Source organism: Mustela putorius, unplaced genomic scaffold (genome assembly GCF_011764305.1).
Source record: "Mustela putorius furo isolate JIRA1106 unplaced genomic scaffold, ASM1176430v1.1 tig00537350_pilon_pilon_pilon, whole genome shotgun sequence".
Taxonomy (NCBI): domain Eukaryota; kingdom Metazoa; phylum Chordata; class Mammalia; order Carnivora; family Mustelidae; genus Mustela; species Mustela putorius.
In genome coordinates, this window is record NW_025422471.1 from 2589216 (window position 1) to 2615908 (window position 26693).

At 37.0% G+C, this 26693-nt stretch overlaps 1 pseudogene; it reads left to right on the forward strand.

The window, feature by feature from the left end:
- Positions 1–10608: 10608 nt before the first annotated feature.
- On the forward strand, positions 10609–12405 carry LOC101680840 (annotated as a pseudogene).
- Positions 12406–26693: the final 14288 nt, after the last annotated feature.

The window sequence follows — 26693 nt, forward strand, 5'->3', positions numbered from 1 at the left end:
GAAGTGGAAAAGTGAATCGTGAAAAAGTTAACCCATAGATTCAGTATACAAAGGGATCAAGTGAAGCCAAAAGGGCATCAAAGGTAGGGAGAAGTGTAGGGAATTGAGTGAGTGTAGGGCTGGTGAACAAATGAGAGATGTTTGAAAGAGGCTGCTTTTGAAAAAGAAAGCAGTGGGCTAGATACTTGGGCTAGATACAGTGGTCAGATACTTGGAGTAGTGCATTTTGATTATGTGATCCTCCTAAAATGTAAGTGTCCTGAGGTAGAGGTAGATGTACTCTAGTGATGTGAGGAGGGGCAAGAGTAAAATGATGTCGAGATGGTTCCTAATTCATACGTACATTATATATTACTTAGGATGATGGGAAAGGATGCAGGGTGGGAGGAAAAATATGAGCCAGATACCATGTTCTCTAGAGAGGTGAGAGAAGTTGTGAAAGTTACAGATGAAGACAACATTGTCATTATAAAGGTAATTGATTGATGTTTGTGAAGGTGATAGAACAAAGCTGCACTGTTAGAAGCCGTTGAAGCTTTCAAGAATGAGAAGTCTGAAAAAGGTGTTCTCTCATGACTCTCAATGGCTCTGGGCATGGGAAATTGTGTTCAAGCCTGGTTTGGAGAAAATAGGATTAAGGTAATATGTGTGTGGACTGACTTGGATGTGTATTTTAGGGGAGGCAACCGAGGTAAAGAGTTTAGAGCAAGAATAGTTGGTTTGGAGAACAGTCTGGAAGAAGCTGTGGTTCAGGACAAGCAGAGATCATGTATCTAATATATACAGATAATTCTCTTTCTTAGCAACACTGGGGGAGCTAATGCATTGTGAGGAGCCTTGTTAGACACACATACACATGTATACACAGACACTAATCAGCAATGTCTCAGATTCTACAAGTAGTATGAGTAAGGTTAAAATTCTGAAGACCAGCAGAATGTCTTATTATTTGAGGACGCTGATGTCATACAATCTCTGCACACAAAAATATTTAAAAATTTAAGTCTTTGCTGAGAGAGTTCCAGAGAATGTTGTTATATAATGCTAAAATTTGTGCAAAGTATTACACAGACATTAGAATCAAATTTCCTGTCCAGTGAATTAGAAATATTGCCAATGATACATGAGACACAGGAAGTAGGTTTCATAGTAAAAGTGAAAACAATGTGGAGCAATTAGTAACCTCCAACCTAATACAACAGATGGACCAAAAACACTACCAGGTTTTTATTTACACATGAATGATGTGTGGTGATTTATAATGCTGAAATAAACCCAAGTCGTGATTTACCTACTCAGTATTCTGCTTCAAATACTATTTCAAATTAAGAAAAAGTATGAATACAAGTGCCAGGCGCTGAGTTCATTAATGTTAAATTGACACATCTGCCTTTTATCATGTGACTCAACTCCAAAGGCAAATGTGGGTAGAACCTGGCCTCAGTTCAGAGAACAGCTTATAAAGGAGAGCTAGGGACTCTCCAAGGCTTCTGAGTCCTTTGATGGTCTTCTGGCATTTTCTGCTTATGCTCTTGCCTTTCATGTTGAAGCTTTTGTCTTCTCTGAAGGTTTGTTCTAAGGAGCAGGCATAGAGAAACATTTTCCACAGATCTGACTATGCCAATTGCTCCGTAACATTTGGGGTACCATTAACTTTGAGGATCCACCCATCTCATTATTGCACAAAGAACAATCAGCTCACTTTTCCCCATTCTCATTCTGCAGACAGCAGCAACCTATCCTCTGTGGGGGAAAAGCATAAAAAGCTCTCTGTCTTTTCCTGAGGGAGGAAGCTTTTTTCTCCCTCTGCTGTTTGAACTTGACAAAGATATGCTTCAGTGGCATACCTTTGACCCATGGGTTGCAGCACTGGACTAAATAACTCTGAGTGTGTTGTGAAAGTCCTCTGGGAGATGCCACTTCCAAGACAACGTGTGTTCCTTGAAAATGTACGCAGGAAAAACTTTGGGCTTATCACGAAAAGACGTGATTATGAATCTAATCCCCCAACTTGCAAGCTGTATAAAATTAGGCAAGCTTCCTTTCTGAGTCTCCTTATAAAGTGAGAATAATAAGGTTTACTCTCGGGCTGCTGTGGAGAAATAATGAGGTGATATATGAGCAATAACCTGGCAAAGATCCTGGTCCAAAAGAAACCCCTGCTCAATAAATGCTAATCCTATCATGTTCTTAGTAGGCAACTGATAGAGGCCAGGCATTGTGCTAAGTGCTTTCCAGATACCATCTTATTTAATCCTTCAGCCATCTGGGGAGGGTGGTGTTGTTTATCCCCATGAATCCGATAAGGAAATGAATGCTGAGAGAATCAGATAACTTAACAGTAAGTTTAAGTCCTAGGATTTGAACTCATCTGAAGAAACACTCTCTCCTTTAGCCTGCGTTGACTCTCGGTTTGAACTAGAAGGATAAAGAGCCATTAAAAAGGCATAGATCGGAGCTCTACTGGACTCCTGTCCTCGTATCCAGGTCACTGAATACTTCCCTTACTTGATGCCTGTTACAGGATAGTTCCCCAAGAGTCATTAGAATATAAGCTTTTTGAAGATCTGTTTTCTTCTTTCCTCTTCTTACTTTTAATGTACCAAGCACAGTGCCTGGGACATAGTAGAACCTCACTAAAAGGCTTTTGAATGATTAGTGAATGATTCCACGTGCAGATAGCCAGTAAGGATTTGGAAATTGCATGAAGGAGTAGGGCCTACAGCTGCTCAAGAGGTAAAGAATGAAGATTGGCTCTGGGTTCAGACTATGACTCTCCAAATATTACTAAGAGCTTAGAAGAGAGTTCTGAACTGCTCAATCATTCCAAAGATTCCTTTTACCAGGAGTTAGCCTAGAGACAAGCCATTATCAGAAGCAGATTTTGTAATGACTTGGGTTTCTTTGGTATTCCTTGTCCAACTGGCACTGATCTTCTGATGCTCTTGGCTTCTCTGGTTTCCATGGTACAGGGTAGTCCCAGGCCAGTAGGGCCATGAACAAGCTGTGGAGATGCACTGAAAATTGTAGCTATTTCAGAGTTAAAGAGAATTACTAGATAAAGCAATTTGGGGGGAAATATTGTATTGTTCTCTTGAAATTTCATTGCAGGAGAGGATCTGTAGATCAAGAAAAAGGGGGGATGCCTGGTTGCTCAGTGGGTTGAGCCTCTACCTTCGGCTCAGGTCATGATCTCAGGGTCTTGGGATTGGGCCCCACATCGGGCTCTCTGCTCAGTGGAGAGCCTGCTTCCCCCTCTCTCTCTGCCTGCCTCTCTGCCCACTTTTGATCTCTCTCTCTCTGTTAAATAAATAAATAAAATATTAAAAAAAAAAGAAAAAGGAATCATAGCTTTTCAAAATACTGATAGAAATTCTATTGGAAAATTGTTACAAGTTCATCTAGGGCTCTGCCTGGGGGAAGAGGGCTTTTCTCTTAGACATAGGTTCTGAAAAATTGTATCTTTCCCCTTGAAGCATCCTATGACTGCCACCCAATAAAGCAGAAGGAACACAGAGACAGTGATTGATGGCTCTTGTCGTCATCCGGAGGCATATCTGATAGGTAGGTTTGGAAGAGGGGTAAGGAGGGCTGGAGGGGAAAGTCGGAAGCAGCCAGAAATAGAAGAAGAGATCATGAATACAGGAATCCACTCAGACAAAAAGGAAGGAGGTGTGTGTTTAGACTTGATCTATTATTTTCTGGTAGGCCCTTACTGTTTTTGCTTTGTGAGACACAATTCTCCAATATAAATATAGTATGAAACACGAGTTAAAGCTAACGTCTTCTAAAATAGATTTTTCACTTACTTAAAAAAAATTACTTCTCAGGCTGGCATCCTCTTATCAGATTACAATTTCTCAGTAGAAAGATTTTTTCAAAACTAAATTTGTCCTTAGATTACCATGTTAACAAATTATGCTTTTCACTTGTAGGGTTTCTTAGAAAACAAGAGTATTTTAGGTTTCTTTAATATTCACAAGACTTTGTATTCTAGAAAGAAGTTGGCATAGTGTCAGTGGGAAAAAGCCCAAAAGTATTTTCTAATTTAGTCAACAGATACCTTACATTCTAGTTCACACCCTATATAAATAACTCCTCTCCATCTCAGCCCACATTTTAAAAACTATCTGATACGTAGAGAAGTATTCTTGGGTATGAATTTCCATAACAAATATTTCCAAGTTCCTCTACCTTGTTTCCCCACTACCTCAAGCAATTTTACCTATTTGTGGTATTCATGGTTTTGTTCCATTATTTAAAACAACCTGCAGGGTATTTTTCTATGTTGCAATTGTAACCATGAATGTAGATCTGTTCTATCAGGAGGGATTTTTACTGTCCCCCAAATATAAAACAAAACAAAACAAACAAAACACAAGGTGTGTAGATGCAGTTCCTGATGTCATGCTTAAACATAGGGAGGATGAATGAGATAATGAAGGAAGCTTTTTGAGCTCTGAGGAGGACAGCTGCTCCGTGCAGTCAAGACATCATTATTATTAATTACCTTTATTCATTTTCAAACCATCTGTTTCCAAATATGAGCACTTGTGGCCCAATTCTCCTCTTTCAGTGCCCCCCAAAGTGTCCCATATACATAATTAATCTTCAGCTGGTTTCAAAAGAAGCAACCTCTTAGAGAGATGGATGGTGCTGGAACAAAGGGAACACGTTAATCCATTTCTTTGATGATTCTTTTGTTTGAAACAAGATTATTCACTCATTAAATTATTTTGGATACTTCGTTGCTGGTATTAGGTCTGTATAGGTTTTTTTTTTTAACCTTTAAAAAACTAAATAATGCCATCTGCTGGTGAAAATACATTAATGTCTGCATGATATTTCTAGAAATTTTTAGTGGTCTTTTTGTATTACAACAGCTTCATTACTAAAATAATTTATAATGAGTTGACTGAGATCACTGGGAAATAGAAAGAAGATTTTATACATCAGACAGCACTAAATAGTTTGCAGTACTATCTGGCCAGATCCAATTATACAGTGACAAAATTCCCAACTCAAAAGTTCTTTTCATCCACAAAGAATGGTAAGAAATGAAAATAGCTGTGGAAAGCCATGGAACTGGTTCTCATCTTAAGTAACTAAGAGTGCCAATTTCCTGGTTCTCTGTGTTATTTCCTCTGTGGTCCCATGTAAATAAGATGAGATCCACCCATAAAATTCAGGGCTGCATTTGTGGGTAATGGGCCAACTGCCTGAAGAGATATGATGCTTTTACTCATTGTTTCGAAACTTCGCTCACCTCTCGAACCCAGTTATATCTGTAACCTATAGGGGTAAACTTGCTAGAAGGGTTTTTGTTTTTGTGTCTATGTTTTACATAAGAGCCTGAGGAACCTGCTGTTTGAACCCAGTGGGGATGAAAATGGAGACCACTGTAAATGAAAAACTGTATTTTCCTCGTCTTTTCTGTCTTTTAAAGACTAAGTTGTGTCCTAAGAGAGAAATTTTCAAAATGGGAAATGTCTCCAGGCAACAAAATTGATTCCTTTATCTTCGATTTTTCTGAAAATTGGCTTTTAGTAGGAGGACAGAGAATAGGTCTGGCACAAAGACAGTGTTCAATAAATGTTTTTTTTTTAATTAAAATGAAGAATGTTTCTTCCCTTGTGGCCCTTATAAGAGGAGACTTCAACCAAAATGAAATTTCTGATATGCCAGTCTACCTCATCACTGCTCTGCCTAAAATCCTTCAATGGATTCATAATCACTTCCAAACTCCTTACAAGGACCCTCTTTATGTTCTCTCATTCCCCCACTTCACTACTCTGCCCTAATACAAACCTATATCCACATGCGTGCATGTGCATGTACACACACACACACACTTTGAATAGATCTGCTCATACAAGGCTACTTGCCATCACCCAAGGCCATTACATTATGCCAAGGCTTTGATGACCAAAGTACTCTTTCTTATGTTACTTGGTGACCTCATAATCTTTTAAATAGATTAAGCTTAAACACTACCTCCATTATGAACTTTTTGTTGACTTTCTTATGTGGACAGTAGTATTTTTTTCTCTGTGCTCAGAGAACCTAATAAGGGTACTCCAGTATAGCCCAGTTATTCTGCTAAAATTGTTTCCATGGACATCCTCAGTACACTGTGTGTTTCTCAAGAACAGTAACTGTGTTCTATTTTTAAAAATCTTTTTTTGAGGGGGTGCCTGGGTGGTGCATTTAGTTAAGCCCTTAAGTCTTGGTTTCTGCTTGGGTTGTGATCTCAGGGTCATGTGTGGGGCTCTGTGCTCAGCACAGACTCTACTTTTCTTCTCTGTCCTCCGCCTCTACCCGACACCCCAATCTCTCTCTCTTTCCCTCTCTCTAAAGTAAGTAAATGATTTTTTTTTTAAGATTTTTTTTTATTCATTTGACAGACAGAGATCACAAGTAGGCAGAGAAGCAGTCAGAGAGAGAGGAGGAAGCCGGCTCCCTGTGGAGCAGAGGGCCTGATATGGGGCTTGATCCCAGGACCCTAGGATCATGGCCTGAGTTGAAGGCAGAGGCTTTAACCCACTGAGACACCCAGGCGCCCCAGTAAATGGTTCTTTAAAAAAAAAAAAAAAATATATATATATATATATATATTGCTATTTTCAGTGATAATTAATCTCATTAAGCAATTACTTAATGCTTGTTACAGGCATGAATGATAGAGGTTGGAGCTCAAGCTCCAATATCCCGTCTCCTATCTCTCTTGTTTTTTAAAGATATGTGTGCTTATTTATTTATTTTTAATTCCAGTATAGATAGTATACAGTGTTATGTTAGTTTCAGGGGTGCAGTATACTGATTTGACAATTCCATACATCACCCAGTGCTCATCACAAGTGCCCTCTGAAATTCCCATCTCCTGTCTCACCTACCCCCTGATCACCTCCCTAACAGTAACCTTCAGTTCGTTCTGTATAGTTAAGGGTCTGTTTCTTGGTTTGTCTCTCTCTCTCTTTCTTTTCTTTTCTTTTTTATTTCTTTTTTTCTTTTATTCCCCTTTGATCATTTGTTTTCTTTTTCTATACATGAGTGACATCATATGGTATTTGTCTTTCTCTGATTTGTTTTGCTTTGCATAATACTTTCTAGCTCCATTCATGTCCTTGCAAATAGCAAATTTCACTCCTTTTAATGGCTGAATATTATTCCAGTGTGTGTGTGTGTGTGTGTGTGTGTGTGTATACTACATCTTCTTCTCCATTCCTCTGTTGATAGACACTTGGGTCCAATCTCCTCTCTTACTGAATAGACTCAAACCATTCCAGTTTCTCTGTATCTACTAATGATACGTATGACCATATAACTAATTTCTTATCAGTAGGGTGACTGTAGAAGATATGTGACACTTCTATACCGCTTTCTTCTTCTTCTTTTTTTTTTTAAGATTTTATTTATTTATTTGACAGAGAGAAATCACAAGTAGACGGAAAGGCAGGCAGAGAGAGAGAGAGGGAAGCAGGCTCCCCGCTGAGCAAGGAGCCCGATACGGGGCTCCATCCCAGGACCCTGAGATCATGACCTGAGCCGAAGGCAGCGGCTTAACCCACTGTGCCACCCACGCGCCCCTATACCGCTTTCTTCTTAAGACACTGCTTGCTTACTCTTCCCCCTCTTCACCCCCCACCCTGCTGCAGAAGCTGCTGCTTCTTTTCTTTTTCTTATTTCTGGCTATCCCTGACTGGGAAATGGTAAGAACTGAGCAGTCTTCTTGAACTAAGAGATGGAAACTAAAGTTGGATGTGCTGCCCTGACAGCCTGGGAACCTACGTAAACTTGGTGACCAGAGCTGCTAGACCACCCCACTCTGGGTTGTCATATTAAGGAAAAATAAACTGCTATCACATTGAAGCCACAATATTTTGGGATCTCTCTGTTATAGCAACTCTTAGCTGTTAACCATATTATAAATTATTACTTACTCATATTTTCACATATTATTAAATAGAAACTTTTTTCTATCATACCAAAGCTTTATTTTCTCAGCTTTATACCAGAGGAAATGGTTTCCATTTTAATTATGTATTAGGGTATACCCTAGAAATATGTCATAAGAAACATTTAAATATTACTTTTAATGATGAACTAAAAGATTTTATTGAATTTCTCAAATCATATGCAAAGCATTATTGCTCATTGCCTGTTGAACTCAAATTATAATAAAATAAAAACAAAACCCCCAACCATCTTAAAGAACAGGATCTTTCCTTATAATCCTTAAAAATATCCTCTGTTCTTAAAACTCTGCTCAGTTTCCACATCTTATACCTGTGTGAATGGAATGCCTGAGTGGCTCAGTTGGTTAAGCATCTGCCTTTGACTCAGGTCACTCCCATATCTGGCTCCTTGCTCAGCAGGGAGCCTGCTTCTCTCTGCCTGCTGTTCCCCCTGCTTGTGCACTCTCTCTCTGACAAATAAATAAATAAATAAATAAATATTTCTTTGTGGAAATAAGCTGCTTAAGAACTGATCTTCAGTTTCAGACTCAGCTCTTTTTTCATGTTCTAGGAAAATCCTGACCTTGGGGGCGCCTGGGTGGCTCAGTGGGTTAGGCCTCTGCCTTCCGCTCAGGTCATGGTCTCAGGGTCCTGGGATTGAGCCCCGCATCAGGCTCTGTGCTCAGCGGGGAGCCTGCTTCTCCCTCTCTCTCTGCCTGCCTCTTTGCCTGCTTGTGATCTCTCTCTCCATCAGGTAAATAGATAAAATCTTTAAAAAAAAAAAAAAATCCTGACCTTGGGTAGGGGAGTTGAAGGAACTCCAGACCAACGGTCAGGTATTCGTTAGTAGCACAGTACCACCTCTCAGCATCAACTCAGATCATTGTGCTTTTTAGGTTGAAATCCAATATCCATCTCTGGTGGATATCTGCAGTCTTTTAGAAACTAAAATGATAACCCAAATGCTGTGAGGCAGGACTGCCTTCCTTGAATGCCAGTCACCTCTGTCAGGATACCTTCCCTTGATTCAGATTGTTTGGTGCAGTGATTGACTTGCCTGTTGGAAATCCTCCGTCTCTGGCGATTTTCCCCCAGTCTGGATCACTGAATGTCTTTGTTATAATCTCTACATATTGTCTTCTACTTAACATGAGGCTATCATTATATCTAGAGTCTGGTTTTGTCCCCTATCCCACCCCAGTGCCTGATCCTCTCAGGTGAAAAAGTCCTCATTGTTTTTAGTATTCAGTTGTTCACTGGAATTAATGCATCGGGAGTGATAATGTGCTGAGATATGATGCCATTGGTGAGTAACTTTGTATCTGCACTCTATTTCTTTCCTTCTTTTTCATAAGTTATTCCTTTTTTTCCTCTTATTTTCTACTTATCTCTTCTCTCATTTCTGATTTTATGTGTGTGGAAATGGGGGCTGTGTTGACCATTAAGAGACCTCCTTCCATGGGGAACGTCAGTTGATCCAAGGATGGGAAAATGGCTTAAGAAAGGCCTCAATATTTTTTTTCCCCAGAAATTGATATAGTTGCCAGAGAGAGTTACTTTCTTTCCTTCTGAGATCATGAACAGTAAGGGCATTTATTTGTTTAATTTCTTTTCAGTGTAACAGTATTCATTGTTTTTGCACCACACCCAGTGCTCCATGCAATACGTGCCCTCCTTAATACCCACCACCTGGCTCCCCCAATCTTCCACCCCCCAGCCCCTTCAAAACCCTCAGATTGTTTTTCAGAGTCCATAGTCTCTCATGGTTCACCTCCCCTTCCAATTTCCCACAACTCCCTTCTCCTCTCCATCTCCCCATGTCCTCCATGTTATTTGTTATGCTCCACAAATAAGTGAAACCATATGATAATTGACTCTCTCTGCTTGACTTTTTTTTCACTCAGCATAATCTCTTCCAGTCCCATCCATGTTGCTACAAAAGTTGGGTATTCATCCTTTCTGATGGAGGCATAATACTCCATAGTGTATATGGACCACATCTTCCTTATCCATTCGTCCGTTGAAGGGCATCTTGGTTCTTTCCACAGTTTGGCAACCGTAAAGGCATTTAAATCTGAAGATTTTAATGGCCGAGAAGTGGAGAAAAAATGGGTACCTGATAACATCTTTTGAACATTTCCACTAAGATTTTGTTGTTGTCATTGTTACTGTCAATAAATATTCATTAAGTTTGACCTGGTTTCCTTTTACTTGAAAGGAAAGTAGTTTAGACCAAGGGTTACAAACTGTGGTCCTACCATCTGTTTTTGTCAATTGTTTTATTGAATCACAGGTACATCCATTTGTTTACATAGTATCTTTGTTTTTTCCCCCACTACAATGGTAGAGTTGAATAGGTATGACAAGGACTATATGGCCCGCAAAACCTAAAATATTACTCTATGGCCCTTTACCAAAAAAAAAAAAAAAAAAAAGAAAGAAAAGTCTGCTAACTTTTGATCACTTTTTCAATAGACTTCTTAAAGGAACTTTTAATTTTTAAACAATTAAAAGATTTTCAGATAGAAGGGTTCCCCCCCCTTTTTCCATACTGTGTCTTTTCTGAAGTGGACAATAACAAATGGACAAAAAGCTATAGCTGTTTTTTCAAAATGGGTCTGCCACCAGAACATCGATGTTGTGAAAACCACTGTTAAACCTAAACCAAAATGGGAAAGGGAAAGACTCACAACAACATCATCGTCATTGGACACGTGGATTTGGGCAATTCTAACACTACTGGTCATCTGATCTATTCATGTGGTGGGATCAACAAAAGAACTATGGAAAAATCTGAGAAGGAGGCTGCTGAGAGGGAAGAGGCTCCACTAAGTTTTCCCAGGTCTTGGATAAACTGAAGCTGAACATGAACATGGTATCACCATTGATATCTCCCTGTAGAAATTCGAGACCAGCAAGTATTACATGACCATCATTGATGGCCCAGGACATAGAGACTCTATCAAAAACATGATGACAGGCACATCTCAGGCTGACTTTGCTGTCCCAATTGTGGCTGCTGGTGTGGACGAATTTGAAGCAGGTTTCTCCAAGAATGGGCAGACCAATGAGCATGCCCGTCTGGCTTATACATTGGGTATAAAACAACTAATTGCTGATATATAAAAAAACATATTTTACTGAGTCACCCTAAGGCCAGAAGAACTACAGGAAATTATTCAGGAAGTCAGCACCTACATTAAGAAAATTGGCTATGGGGCACCTGGGTGGCTCAGTGTGTTAAAGCTGCTGCCTTCAGCTCAGGTCATGATCCCAGGGTCCTGGCATCAAGCTCTGCTCAGCAGGGAGCCTGCTTCCCTTCCTCTCTCTCTCTGCCTGCCTCTCTGCCTACTTGTGATCTCTGTCTGTCAAATAAATAAATAAAATCTTTAAAAAAAGAAAAAGAAAAAGAAAGCATTTGTGCCAGTTTCTTGTTGGAATGGTGACAAAATGCTGGAGCCAAGTGCTAACATGCCTTGGTTTGGGGGATGGAAGGTCAACTGTAAAGATGGGAATGCCAGTGGAACCACACTGCTTGAAGCTCTGGATTGCACTTGGACACCAACTTGTCCAACTGATAATCCCTTGTATCTACCCCTCCAGGACACCTACAAAATTGGTAGTATTGGTACTGTCCCTCTGGGATGAGTGGAGACTGCTGTTCTTAAACCTGGAATTTGATTTGCTCCAGTCAATGTTACAACTGAAGTAAAGTCTGTTGAAGTGCACCATAAAACTCTGAGTGAGGCTCTTTCTGGGGACAGCGTGGGCTTCAATGTCAAGAATGTATCTGTCAAAGATGTTTGTCGTTACAATGTGATTGGTGGCAGCAAAAATGGAAGTACCAGTACCCACCAATGGAAGTATCTACCTTCATGGCTCAGGTAGTTATTCTGAACCATCCAAGCCAGACCAGTGCTGGGTATGCACCTGTGCTGGATTGTCACATAGCTCATATTGCTTGAAAGTTTGATGAACTGAAGGAGATGATAGATTGTTGTTCTGGAAAAAAGCTGGAAGATGGTCCCAAGTTCTTGAAATCTGGTGATGCTGCCATGGTTCCTGGCAAGCCTAGTGTTTTGAGAGCTTCTCTGACTATTCTCCTGTGGGTAGCTGGAGCTGGCAAGATCACCAAGTTGGCCCAGAAAGCTCAGAAGGCTAAAGGAAAATTCTCCCCAGTACCTGCCACCCAGTCTCAATCAGTGGTGGAAGAATGGTCTCAGAACTGTTTATGTCAGTTGGCCATTTACGTTTAAGAGTAAAAGACTGGTTAGTGCTAACAGTGCATTATAAAACCTTCAGAAGGAAAGGAGAATGTTTTGTGGACTATTTGTTTTTGTGTGTATGTGTGGAAGTTTTAAGTTCTTAGTTTTTAAAATCTACTTTTTAATGGAAACAACTTGACCAAAAATCTGTCAACGAATTTGAGATCCATTAAAACAAAAGTTTAATGAGAGAGAGAGAAAAAAAGCTATGGCTGAAAGTGTGATTCTAAGGATGGTACCAAGTGGTAGGCAATTTTGTATTGTTGGTTTATGCCTGCATATACATTGTTGATCTCTCAGCTGACTTATACCCATTTCCCTTAGGTATAACCAAGTTAGATGTACCTTAATAATTCTGTATCTTATAACAGGCATGTACTAGAAGGCAATTTATTTTTGAGGCAACAGTGGCACCTTCTACACCTTAAAATTTGTAGAGACTATTCATAAGTTGTAAAATGCATAATGACCTGACTCATCTCAACTTGTCCAGTATGGGAGCCACTAGCCATATGTGGCTATTGGCACTTGAAATGAGTCTAACCTGAAGTGAGATACACCAAAGATTCCAAGTATGCAACCAATTTTAGAATTAGCATGAAAAATGAAGGATATAAAATATTGAAGTGATAAGCTTTTAATTATTTATTATTTTTATTATTTATTTATTAAATTTATTTTTTAAATGTTCATTTATTTTTTATTTTATTTATTTATTAAATATGGGAAATATTTATTTATTTCAATTTGTTTTTTATTAAATATCAAAATGATTATATTTTGGATATATTGAATTTAAAATATATTGAAATTATTTTTAAAATTTTTTAAGCATAAAAAATGGATACTAAAAAATTAAATTTACATCTGTGACTCACATTATATCTTTACTAAACAATGCTGACACAGAAATTACGGAAAAAGTTAGCATGACTGACGATTAGAGTAAACTCTGAAAAAATTTAAAAATATTTTATGTATTTTATTTTTGTAAGACAGGCAAAACCATATTTGTTACTTTTATGTTCTTAGACAATGCCAGAGAATAGAAATAATGAATTTAAGTTATGAGTATGCACATACTATTGAACAATATATAACTTGCATTTTTGTTGATAAAATGTGAGTCTATGAAAAAATACATATGTAGGGTGTTAATCATTAGATATTAACAGCTTCCTTACTCTGTACATGATTTAAAAAAGTCTTCAGTGCAGGGAACATAGAGAAACATGCAGAGAGTTTGAGAGATACTTTAAAAAAAAATTCTTCTGGGGGCACCTGTTGGGTTCTGTCAGATAAGCATCTGACTTCATCTTGGGTCATGATCTCAAGATTCTAGGATCCAGGCCCTGATCGCTGCTCTGCCCTTCCTACTGCTCATGCTTTCTCTTCCTCTCAAATAAATAAACACAGTCTTTAAAAATAAAATAAATGCATCCTTCTATTTTTTATTCAAGTTAGTCTAAGTATATACAAATGTCTCAACATTGTTGGTATAATTGAAATAAGCTTTTTATTTCCTCTATTTCCAAAGTCTTTGTCTTATGAAATTTCTTATGGTGAAAAATATAAATAGAATTTTCCTTCCTAATCATTTTGTATGTTGTCATATCGGAATTGAAATCTATGAAATGGGGATGATTGTTGAAGGAGAAACTGTTGAAAGGTTCCAACCAAATGGCACTCTTTTAGTTTCGATTGCTTAATTTATGCTAATTTCTACTTTTAATTTAAATGTACCAATAATGCCTGAGATGAATAGTAATACACTTGTACTTTTCCTTCTAAATGAAAGCAAAAGTCTAGAAAGCATAATGAGTTCAGTACACGGTTTATATATTCCATTCACATCTCCATGAATTTAGCATATATGTTGTCAGTGTGTCATTTTTGAGAAAGAAAAGGTAGCTGTTAAGATATGAAATTATGGCCTCAAGTTCCATATACCTCAGCTTACCAAGTCAATAAAAAAGTGATACTTTTAGCTGTCTTTTGAACCTTTGTGGTTACAACGGGTATTTGCCTATTAGAGATGAGCAGAAATCAAACAGCTCTTAGAAGGTTTTCCAATCATTTCTGTGCACCTTGACTTTTGATGAACAGATAACATATGGATCATGAAGAATATTTTATTTAAAAATTTAAGAATAGGCCCATAACACAGTCTCTATACTTCAGACATTAAGAAGTCCCTAACTGTCAAATGCTTTGTTTGGTTTTGGTTATTTCAGAACAATAGCATTTGTGTTCTGCAAGATTTTTCACTGTTTACATTTTAGTTTATATAATTTAAAATTTTAAATTCTTAGTCAATTTTTACAAAGAGTGTACTGAGAAAACTTAATAAATTGTAATTATTTTAGATCATAAAATATATACTAGACACCGATGAAAAATTATAACAAGATTAGATTTTGCAAGTATGTAGTTAGACTGCAAACATGTTATCTATTAGAATTTTAGATGTTTTCCTGGTGGGGAATTGAGTAAAAAGATAATGGGGAACTCTCTATTATTTTTTACAATTGAATGTGAACTTAAAATTATCTCAAAATAAGAGATTTAATTAAATTTAGCACTAATAGGGAAGTCCAGCAAGATAAAATGCAAGATCAACAAAGAAAAATCAATAGTTTACACATTTAAAAATAACCAATTATAAGTATTTCATTTATAATAGCATCAGCAGCAACAAAATACTATGGAAGAAATCTATGAAGTAATGTTTAAGAACTTAGGAAAATCTAACATTTTGCTGAATAAATTAAAATAAAACATGAATAAATGGATAAATGATGATCACAGAGACTAGAAGACTATATTATAATTAAATCAATTCTCTACAATTTAAGTTGTGTATTGAGTGTGATTCCAATTTAAAAAAATCCCAAAGCACTCCCCCTGCTCAGAGGGGAGTCTGCTTCTCCCTCTCACTGTGCCTCTTCTGCTTGTGCTCTCTGTCTCACTCACTGTCTCTCAAATAAATAAATAAAATCCTTAAAAAATCCCAAACTGGGGACACCTGGGTGGCTCAGTTGGTTGGACGACTGCCTTCGGCTCAGGTCCATGATCCCGGAGTCCCGGGATCGAGTCCCACATCAGGGCTCCCAGCTCAATGGAGAGTCTGCTTCGCTTTCTGACCTTCTCCTCGCTCATGCTCTCTCTCACTGTCTTTCTCTCAAATAAATAAATAAAATCTTTAAAAAAAAAATCCCAAACTGTAAACTGTTAGAACAAAACTGCAAAATTTCTAAATACTGAAAGGTGTACTGTTAGAGAGAGAGAATAAAATAAATCACATAATAAAAAATATATATACAAAACACAAATATACATATATATGAAAATGTATATCTATAAAATAATATGACAGAAGTGAAGCCCAAATATTGGACATCACAATAAATATAAATGGTACTTGGTATGTTTATCAAATAAATACCAATAAATATGAAATCTTATCTCCAGGATGTATTAAGTGAAAGAAACAAAGTAAAAAAAATATGCAGAGTGCTGTTACTTATATGCATAAACACATTTGTTTACACTAAAATAAAATAATGGAAAGATAAAACATAAAATTACAAATATTAATATTGATAAAGGTAGCATTAAGGTGGACAGAGTGGGTAGAAGTTAGAATTCCTAGACTGTAACATGTTTTGTAGATTTGGAGTCCTTTCTCCAGAGAAGATATATAAGTATTTTAGGTAATTACAAAACTGTTAAATAAAAATATAGTAAAACAAATGAGCTTAAATTTTTATCTAGTTGGTGACATAACTACGTAAGTAGGAACTATTCTAAAAAACTGTAAGGCAGAATGATCTTATCATACATCATTAGAGAATATACTAAGAACAAAATGGAAAATTGTCGAGAGTTTTCAATTTATCATAGTGGTTATTTTGAGATGGAGTATACGTGTTGGATAAAGCAAATGGGTAATTTTTGCTTTAAGAACCAGGATTTTTGGGCGCCTGGGTGGCTCAGTGGGTTAAGCCGCTGCCTTCGGCTCAGGTCGTGATCTCAGGGTCCTGGGATCGAGTCCCGCATCAGGCTCTCTGCTCAGCAGGGAGCCTGCTTCTCTCTCTCTCTCTCTCTGCCTGCCTCTGTCTACTTGTAAACTCTCTCTGTCAAATAAATAAATAAAATCTTAAAAAAAAAAAAAAAGAACCAGGATTTTTGGCATGAGAGAAAGTATATCTAGATATAAGGTCAGTAAATCCAGAATTTTGAACTGAAGTTTTAAGTATGAACTGAGATATATTTTTGTTAAAAAACCATTTATAATTGTGTCTGCTATAAACCTGTAGGAACAATGACCAGCTCAGTAACAATAAATTTTTCGAGGGCCCAGATTGTGGTTTCTTAACATAATTTTCCACCAAAAGGAAACCAGAGCAACTGGGAAAATGGTAGATTCCAGGTTTGGGTCATTGGTATATCAATGGTATATTCCAGGAAATGTACAAATTGATTATATAACTTCTTGTTACATTAGTAAAAATGATGGAAAGATTAGTTTGATCATATATAAAGACCTAAAGAAATCATGTGAATAGTCAAAGAAGTCAGTAATTAAACACATTATTAGTAAAAATAATAATTAATAATAAATTAATTAAATAATAGTAATAAAAAGAAAATAAAATATTAATAATAAAACATATTACTAGTTAATATATCACTCACCCATTCACTCACAGTGACAATTTCCTAACCAGTTAGGAAATACCATCCCATTTATTCTTCAGTGTTTTTGCATCTGTCACACTTAAATTGTCCTACTAATTTTTTAAAAAAATTTTTTCAGTGTTCCAAGATTCAATGTTGTTGGTTTTTTTTTTTTTTTTTTTAGATTTTATTTATTTATTTGACGGAGATCACAAGCAGGCAGAGAAGCAGGCAGAGAGAGAGAGAGAGAGGGAGAAGCAGGCTTCCCGCTGAGCAGAGAGCCCGATGCGGGGCTCAATTCCAGGACCCTGGGATCAGACCTGAGTTGAAGGCAGAGGCTTTAACCCACTGAGCCACTCAGGTGCCCCAAGATTCATTGTTTATGCACCACACCCAATGCTCCATGCAATATGTGCCCTCTTTAATATACACCACAAGGCTCATCTATCTTCCTACCCCCCTACCCTCCAAAACCCTCAGTTTGTTTCTCAGAATCCACAGGCTCTCATGGTTTGTCTCCCCCTCCAATTTCCCCCAATTCACTTTTCCTTTCCTTCTCCTAATGTTCTCCATGTTATTTCTTATGCTCCATAACTAAGTGAAACCATATGATAATTGACTGCTTGACTTATTTCACTCAGAAAAATCTCCTCCAGATCGGTCCATGTTGAAACAAAAGTTGGGTATTCATCTTTTCTGATGGAGGCATAATATTCCATTGTATATATGGCCCATATCTTCTTTATCCATTTCTTTGTTAAAGGGCATTTTGGCCCTTTCCACGATTTGGCGATTATGGTTGTTGCTGCTATGAACATTGGGGTACAAATGGCCCTTCTTTTCAATACATCTTACCTTCAGGGTAAATACCCAGTAGTGCAATTGCAGGGTCATAGGGAAGCTCTATTTTTAATTTTTTTTTTAAGATTTTTTTTTATTTATTTGACAGAGAGAGATCACAAGTAGATGGAGAGGCAGGCAGAGAGAGAGAGAGAGAGAGAGAGAGAAGCAGGCTCCCTGCTGAGAAGAGAGCCCGATGCGGGACTCGATCCCAGGACCCTGAGATCATGACCCGAGCAGAAGGCAGCAGCTTAACCCACTGAGCCACCCAGGCGTCCCTATTTTTAATTTCTTAAGGAATCTCCATACTGTTTTCCAAAGTGGCTGCACCAACTTGCATTCCCACCAAAAGCGTAAGAGCGTTCCCCTTTCTCCACATCCTCTCCAACACACGTTTCCTGTCTTGTTAATTTTGGCCATTCTAACTGGTGTAAGGTGGTATCTCAATGTGGTTTTGTTTTGAATCTCCCTGATGGCTAATGATGATGAACATTTTTTCATATGTCTGTTAGCCATTTGTATGTCTTTTTTGGAGAAGTGTCTGTTCATGTCTTCTGTTAAATTGTCCTAATTTTTAATTGAGGGTTACCATATCCTTTTAGTAAAAAGAAAAACATTTAATAATTTTTTTTCAAGGATCTGTAACCTGAAATAATCCTTCAGTCAGAATCAAACTGCTACTTAAAAAGGGTCTGTTATCTTTCTTTATCTTTCTACAGCCTAGTTGAAATGTTTTTTCAATGTGATTCTGCGGAACCTTGCAAGCACAAGCACGCAAAGAACTCACTGTCCTTTGTTCATGAACATTCTGGGTCAGAGGGTGGGTCTCTCTTAGGCACCCAAATAAGCACCTCCAGGTGGTGCTAGAGCATTTTGTATCCTACTCCTGTAAAATGCCAGGTAGACAGCTATTTACCTAAATAAAGTCTTTAACAATGAAGAGGGAATTAACTCAAGCACCTACCATTATTTAAGAAGCTAATTTCAGCCTTTAAAAACCGTAAGAAGATTGCTATAAGCCTGACTAAATTCCCTAAACATTTAGAATTAATAGAGTTCTACTTTGGAAAAGAAATCTTGAAGAATACAAACTGAAATCTGATCAAGATTTTCCTAATTTGTTAACTAACCAGTAAACATGTTGAGTACCTCTCAGAATTCATGAGAAAACTGGGATATAGCCATTCTTCGAAACACCTGGTATCTTAAAAATGAAGAGCTACCACAACAGGGTAGCGCATAATGTTGTGATATGTTTACAGGCCTATATTATCCAGATGCAAATTTCTAACACAAGAACAATTCCCTCGCCATCCATATAACAACGTTTTTGGTTTATTGATGGCAAAAGTCTGCATCTGAGGCCCTTTGTTGATTGCAAAGACTTATGGTGGTCATTACCACTAGGACCTAAGTTTACTCTCCATTTTGCTGCTTACCTAGAATATGTCACCGGGCAAGGAAGGGGTCCAGTCTCTCTTGCAATCAGCTACTCCATTATGAACCTGTTATAAAATATTTGACAGGCTTTAAAGGAACTGAATCATAACATATCTTTCATAAAAAAAATATGATGTAGGATGATTCTTCTGCAAAGGCCCTTGGCTCTGCTTCTTTGGCAAACTTTCATCCTGGGTGTGGACTCTAATCTACTTACTTTATCCCTCCCTCTTTGTTATTCCTGAGCTGGCCTAAGCCTCTCACAACTGGCTGAAGCATTTGTCACTCAAAATGCCTCCTGAAAATCTTCAGGAAAATCTGAGTCTGAAGGAAGGACCTTGGGCACTTTACAATTTCTCCTCTGATTTCCATGTAAATGACTATGTTTGATAAAATGATAGAAGGCTGTTCTAGTTAGCAAAAAATGTATTTTAAAACCTGTTTTTTTGTCCCCCAAATTATTTTATGATGTAAAGTAATAGGATGGTTATATTTTGACAATATTATTTAATTGAAGTTTCAGGAAAAAAAAATTAGAATTAAGCATAAGGCTTTGATGCTCCCAATTCGGAGGGATTTTTTTTTTTTTTTTTTTTGGCTCATTAAGTAATGTCATTTATGAGGAGTATAGTTAGGGAAGCAAATTAATCATCATATTTAAAGAATTGACATGAAAATATACCATTTAGGATAAAAGTAATTATGATTCTGGAAATTAGTTGGATAGCTGGTATTTTATAAAGGATTTTCAACAGTCATGACCACCACTATTAATGAGAAATTTTCAGCAAATGAACTATATAATCAATGAAGCACATTTAACATTGTTAGCTCTAAGTCCCTTTGGCCCACCATTTTCTGAGGGGATAATAGTTTCGTAAGGACACAGAGAAGCCTCTGTTACAAAAAACTTTAAGTCCTGATTTAGAGGTGTTCTGCAGATAAGAAGTTACACTACATTCAAATACTTGATACTTGGGGCGCCTGGGTGACTCAGTGGGTTAAAGCCTCTGCCTTCGGCTCAGGTCATGATCCCAGAGTCCTGGGATCGAGCCCTACATCGGGCTCTCTGCTCAGCAGGGAGCCTGCTTCCCTTCCTCTCTCTCTGCCTGCCTCTCTGCCTACTTGTGATTCTCTCTGTCGAATAAATAAATAAAAATCTTAAAAAAACAAAAACTGATACTTGTTTCAGATAAATAGGGTTATTTATTTATTTATTTTGAAAGATTTTATTTATTTGACAGACAGAGATCATAAGTAGAGAGAGAAGCAGGCAGGGAGAGAGGAGGAAGCTGACTCCCTGCTGAGCAGAGAGCCCAATGCAGGGCTCTATCCCAGGACCCTGAGATCATGACCTGAGCCTAAGGCAGAGGCTTAACCCACTGAGCCACCCAGGTGCCCCTGGATAAATAGGTTTAATCAGTTGGATTCAATCTATTAATAACACTTTTTTTCCCCCCCAATCTAGAATAAATTTTACCCAGGGCACTATGTAATAACAAACTTTGAAAAAGACTTGTTTTTTTTACTTTTGATTTACCAAAGTATCAAGATACAAAGGCAAGTGTAGTAGTCCTTGACTTGGTTAGGCAATTCTAGTATGTCTATGTCATGACAAAATTCAAGTCACATCCCCAATGAAGAAAACAGGACTTACATACCCCTCCTGCAAATAAGAAGTTCAGAGATTTTTAGTTGTTGTTTTGTTCTTAACTAGTTCTTTGTAATGGCAAAGACAGTTATATACAATAAAAACATAAATTGCTGCAATGAATAAAGTTAAGGCTAAATCTTTGGGCATATTAATTCCTTAGAATGATAATAATTTCCTTAAAATAAACTTTGGAAGCAGAATTAGGCATATTTTAATCAATGACCACAGAAGGATGAAGCATGTGCCTGACAATTTTTGTCATTTTATGTTCTCTCTAGATTTATGAAGTAACTATTTCCATATACAAAGGGTGGGCATTTTTTTGGACATATTTATTTATATCTGGACAATATACCAGAAGATAAATAATAGAGCTTTTTAAAAAGGTAGAAGATGTTTTCCTATTATTAATAATATGTTGCATCTTGGGGAAAAAAGATATGTTGAAGAGTGTGCATTGCATTCAGAGGCGGTGCTAATAACTAGAAAGAATTTATATGAAACTTAAGTGCAGGAAGAAATCACACATTTTAATAGATTTGCATTATATTGCATCCATATGCAAAGGGATTGTAGTATGGCTTTGTTTTAAGTTGATACACGATTACCTTTGTATGAAATAAGATGAAATAAGCTTTGCTAAATATCATAAGCATGAAATATTGAAAAAAAGGGTATTTGGCTGTGTGCTTCAGAGCTCTGAAAATGAAGAAATTTCATCAGTGGTTATTATCTCATTCTATATAAGGGAAATAAACCCGTTATGGGACTATAAATACTGAATCGTGTTAATGTGAAGAACAACAAAATTAGTGTATTTAATTCTCAGATGTACATCTTTGTTATAAGCTGCATTTAGTTTTAGTTTGGTTTACTATCCTAGAATATACTTTAATTATTCAGAGCTCAATATTGATGAACTAGAAAGTCTTTTTTATTATCTTAATTTGACATAAATCCGTACCAAGCCCACTTTCTGATTTTCATTGCATTGAAATAAGTATGGGAGTTGTGTGATGTGAGGCAATAAAAAGAACATAAGAATTTGGAATTAGAGAAGTTATTAACTGTCAGTCATATGTAAATTTGGTCAATCTATGTAAAACAGCTTATTAATATCTTTTATCTTACTAAAATTTGTGTATCAACAAGAGCAGGTAAAGATGTATGATTCTTAATTTTTTTAAAACTGACTGTATAATCAAGGTAGGGTAACTGGTATGAATAGAAAAGAAATTCAGTGAGTTAATGTAATAAAAGCTTATTTCTTGCTTATGTCACAGACATAAGTCATTGGATTGGGGGAAAATATACTGGCTCTGCCATCCCCTAGTATGTTAGAATCCTTTGCTCGGTGGGAGACAGAAAGAACGTGAAGAATTAATCAAGGGGGTGGTTTAATGAGCTAGGACTGGGTGTTTCATAAATCACATGCATTCATATATCATTGACCAAACTCAGTCACATGGCCACATACACAAATAGACTAGCTGTATGTTCCATAAAAAGAAACAGTTTTGGTGGCCATCTAGCTACTCTCTGCTCATTGATCTCTAAGTGACATCAGCCAATTTAATTGACCTAAATAATCTATACCAATTGACTTAGCCAGTTTAGTTTTTCACAGATACTAGGGATTTCTGCCCCCTCCCCTTTATGTCTTTTGGAGATAGATGAGAGTAGTAGTCTATCATCATAGTAACAAAGGAAGACTATAGGTTTCTATTCCTGTTATTCTTATATTTTTCCCTGTATTTAATATGTCTTCTACTTGTTTTAAATATTTTGTTTATATAAGTAGTTATTAAGAATTTGATATGATGTATCCTAGTGTTATTTCCTTGTTTTGTTTGGGGTTTGTTGAGCATCTCAGATATGTATATTTATAGTTTTCATGGAATCTGGACATTTTGGGTTATTATACCAACAAATGATTTTTCTTTGCCTTTGGCTTTTATACTTCTAGGACTACAATTATGTGTAAAGTAAAGTAAAATGCTTGGTGTTTCCCAATAGGTCACTGATATCTGCTTTTTTTCAGTATTTTTTGTATCTTTAATTTTGGACATTTTCTATTGCTGTATCTTCTAATTGACTTATCTTGCTTCTGCAGTGTCTTAACAGCTAATAATCCTTTCCAGTTAAATTTTCATTTTAGTTATTAAACTTTGTATCTCTAGAATTCTTTTTTTTTTTTTAAAGATTTTATTTATTTATTCGACAGAGAGAGATCACAAGTAGGCAGAGAGGAAGGCAGAGAGAGAGGAGGAAGCAGGCTCCCTGCTGAGCAGAGAGCCCGATGCGGGACTTGATCCCAGGACCCTGAGATCATGACCTGAGCCGAAGGCAGCGGCTTAACCCACTGAGCCACCCAGGCGCCCTGTATCTCTAGAATTCTATTTGGTTCCTCTAAAACATTTTCTACTTAACTCCTCATTACATTGATGTTTTTCTCTAAATACTTAAAGATAGTTATAATAGCTATTTTAACATTTTTGCCTTCAAATTTCATCATCTCTGTTTGTGTAACTGTTTCTATTGACTGATTTTTCTCCTAGACGTAGGTCACATTTTCCTGCCTCTTGGACTATCTGGTAGTATTTTACTGGATGTTGAACATTTTGAATCTTGCATTGTTGAATGTCTAGGTTTTGTTGTCTTCTTTAAAGAAAATTGGATTTTGTTTTGATAGGTAGGTAGTTTAGTTATAATTTTATCCATGCATGGCTTGTTTTTCAACTTTGTTTATATGAGTCTAGGGTTGTCTTGGTCTTTGAATAATTTAATCCCACCTCTAAAAAATTAATCTTTGGGATCTCAGACATCTCCCATTCTTGAGTGAGCTTTGAAATAATTTAACTCATAAGCCTGCAGTTGCTCCTTTCTAACCTCTGCAGATTTCTTGGGTTTTCTATCTATGTAACTCTTTCCTCTCTAGTACTCTGCCCTGCTTCAGTCATTGAATTCTGATTTTTGGCTTCTTGAATAAGCAAACTGCATGTTTTGTTTGGGATGCCCCCTTTTGCTCCAATGCTCAGAATGTCCCTCTGGGAAAAAAAAAAAAGTCAGTCAGTTATAGAACCAAATTCATCTGCTTTGATTTTGTCAGAGATCACATTTGTATGTTACCTGTAGTCCAATGTCTGAAAATTTTTTGATGTATATTTGCCTAGTATTCCAGTTCTTTATAGTGGAGAGGTAATTAAATTTCTGTTGTCCCATCTTGGCCAGAAGTGGGCTTCTCAATTCAATCATTGTTGTGCCAGTTATCTGAAATAGATTTTAATACTTGTGTTGACTTTTTTTAAAGATAAGATTTCTTTGTCTCTAAGTCAACATTTTTTCTTGAGCTCATGGTCTTGTACATACTAAATAAAAATACTATATATGAGAGATTTGTCTGTTTAAGTCATTCTTTCTTATAAACTCTCTTTCTAACATATTCTCAATGTTCTCACTTTTTCCAGTTTAGCCTCTAATCCTTTTCCTCCTGCTCATTTTCTGGCTTTAAGATGAGGCCATGGATAATATACCAATTAAAAATACAATAAATACCAATTTGAGAAGTCTTCTCATGGGTGCTCAGGTTACAAGTACTGACAAATGCACACAATTTCAGCTTCTAGGATAGGAGATTTGCTTAATTCAAACTAATCCCAAAGGCAGTCATTGCGGTCAATTGATATTGATACAATTCTAATCAATCATAAAACAGATTGATAAAATAAAATCAGATGGGGGCACCTGGGTGGCTCAGTGGGTTAAAGTCTCTGCCTTCGGCTCAGGTCATGATCCCAGGGTGGGATCGAGCCCCACATCGGGCTCTCTGCTCAGCAGGGAGTCTGCTTCCTCCCTTCTCTCTCTGCCTGCCCTTCTGGCTACTTGTGATCTCTGTGTGTCATAAATAAATAAAAATCTTTAAAAAATAAAAGTTAAAAAAAAATAAAATAAGTAAAATAAAATCAGATGTGTAGATGATTTTCCTCCTACTTAGTGCTTTTAGATGTTTCTTTGGTCCCTAGTTCATAATACACTTTCCTTTAGGATATTATACTAAATGAAGCAGGTTATTGGTGTTTTTTAATTAGTTCATGTGCTAAAATATTTAGCTCTATTTCTTTTTTTAATTGCTATTATGTATGTTTGTATATGCAATGGAGAAGATAACTGTTTCCCCCAAAATAAGAAAGTGGATTATTATGTATGGTTTCCTTTAATGGAGTAATTCTTCAAATCAATCTTTAAGAATAAAAGATTAAGAAAAATTCAATTTCCATATGCTTTACTTATATTTTGGTGTGCCAGTTGCAGATTACTATTTGTTAGATTATACTAATTTCTTTATATTCCATCTACTCCCCAAAGGATTTGAGGGGACTAATATCAGGTATAAGATGATGCCAAATATTGCTTTTCTTTTTTCTTTTTTAAAGATTTTATTTATTTGACACAGAGAGAGATCACAAGTAGGCAGAGAGCCAGGCAGAGAGAGACAGGGAAGCAGGCTCCCCGCTGATCAGAGAGCCTGATGCGGGGCTGGATCCCAGGACCCTGGGATCATGACCCGAGGCGAAAGCAGAGGCTTTAACCCACTGAGCCACCAGGCGCCCCCAAATATCGCTATTCAAAAAGCAGTTAACTTGTCATTGGCTTCCTTTTCTTTCTCTCTCTCCTCTCTCTCTCTCTCTTTTTTTTTTTTTTTAATTTCTTTCCTGTGAAGAGTACATAAACAAGCAGTATTAATTCTACTAGTATTTATTGAGTACCTACTGTCTGGTAGGAACTGTGATGAGTGACGGCAGTTCTGAAGCCTACAATCAGAGTTTGGTTCTTGTATTCAGTGAGTACATAACCAGCCAGTTTGCAGGCATATTGCATATGCCTATTAGCAGTTCTCAGCTTCTAAAGGATTGGGACAGTTTAACATTAACAACCCTTAATATTGCTACCACAATGGCAAGTGTGAAGGTGCTTATTACACTGCAGCTGATAATGAAAAAGCAGAGATGGTCAAAATCCCAAGTCTAACACCAGCTGTAAATGACTCTATATTAAGAAAGTTTTTTTTTTTTTTCTTCCCAGAACAGCTATGAATGGAGAAAGTGGAACACTTTTGTGTCCATCTGTTTGTGGCACAGCTTAGAAAAATATTTTTAAATGATTTGAGAATGAGTTTTTGGATCTTTTCCATACTCTTTTATTATTTCATAATTTGCCAGCCATTTAGAACACTTTGAATGCAGTTGGTTTAGATAGCTCATTTATATTAGTTTTAGCATGTTCCCATTATCCTTCCAAAGGGCAGCATCCTATTCCTGCAAGCTTACTTCATAACTCTTGTTGTCAATGCAGAGAAGCAAACTCCTTCACACGGTCCCATATGCGTCATCCTACTCTGAAGTCTGTGATCATTTTTTTTCCTCTCAGCTGACAAAACAGATAAGTTTGTATTGATGGCTGTGAACAATTAAAGAGATAAGTGAAATTAGAATATTTGAAAGGGATGTCGCCTTCTAGATACATCCATTAGTGAGGCTTTCATAACATCCTGTCTATCAACATCATGCAAGATTGGACAGAAATCCAAATGCCAAAAGGTACACATTGCTTCGAGAAATTGGTATCTGTGTCAGGAGGGTATCAGCAGGATGGTCACTGGACGGGGGTTGGAACTGTGAGTTCACCAAGTTGCTCCATGTTCTGGGCATGTGTCCCCTGAAGGTCCCCACCCCTTTGCTTCTGTCTGCCACATGATACTTACAAGAAGAGAATCTCCCTTCCCCTGTAATATCCTTTTAGGGTCCTCTAAAAAACAAAAACAAAGAAAAATTTAATGTATTCACTGCAGAGGAGAATTGC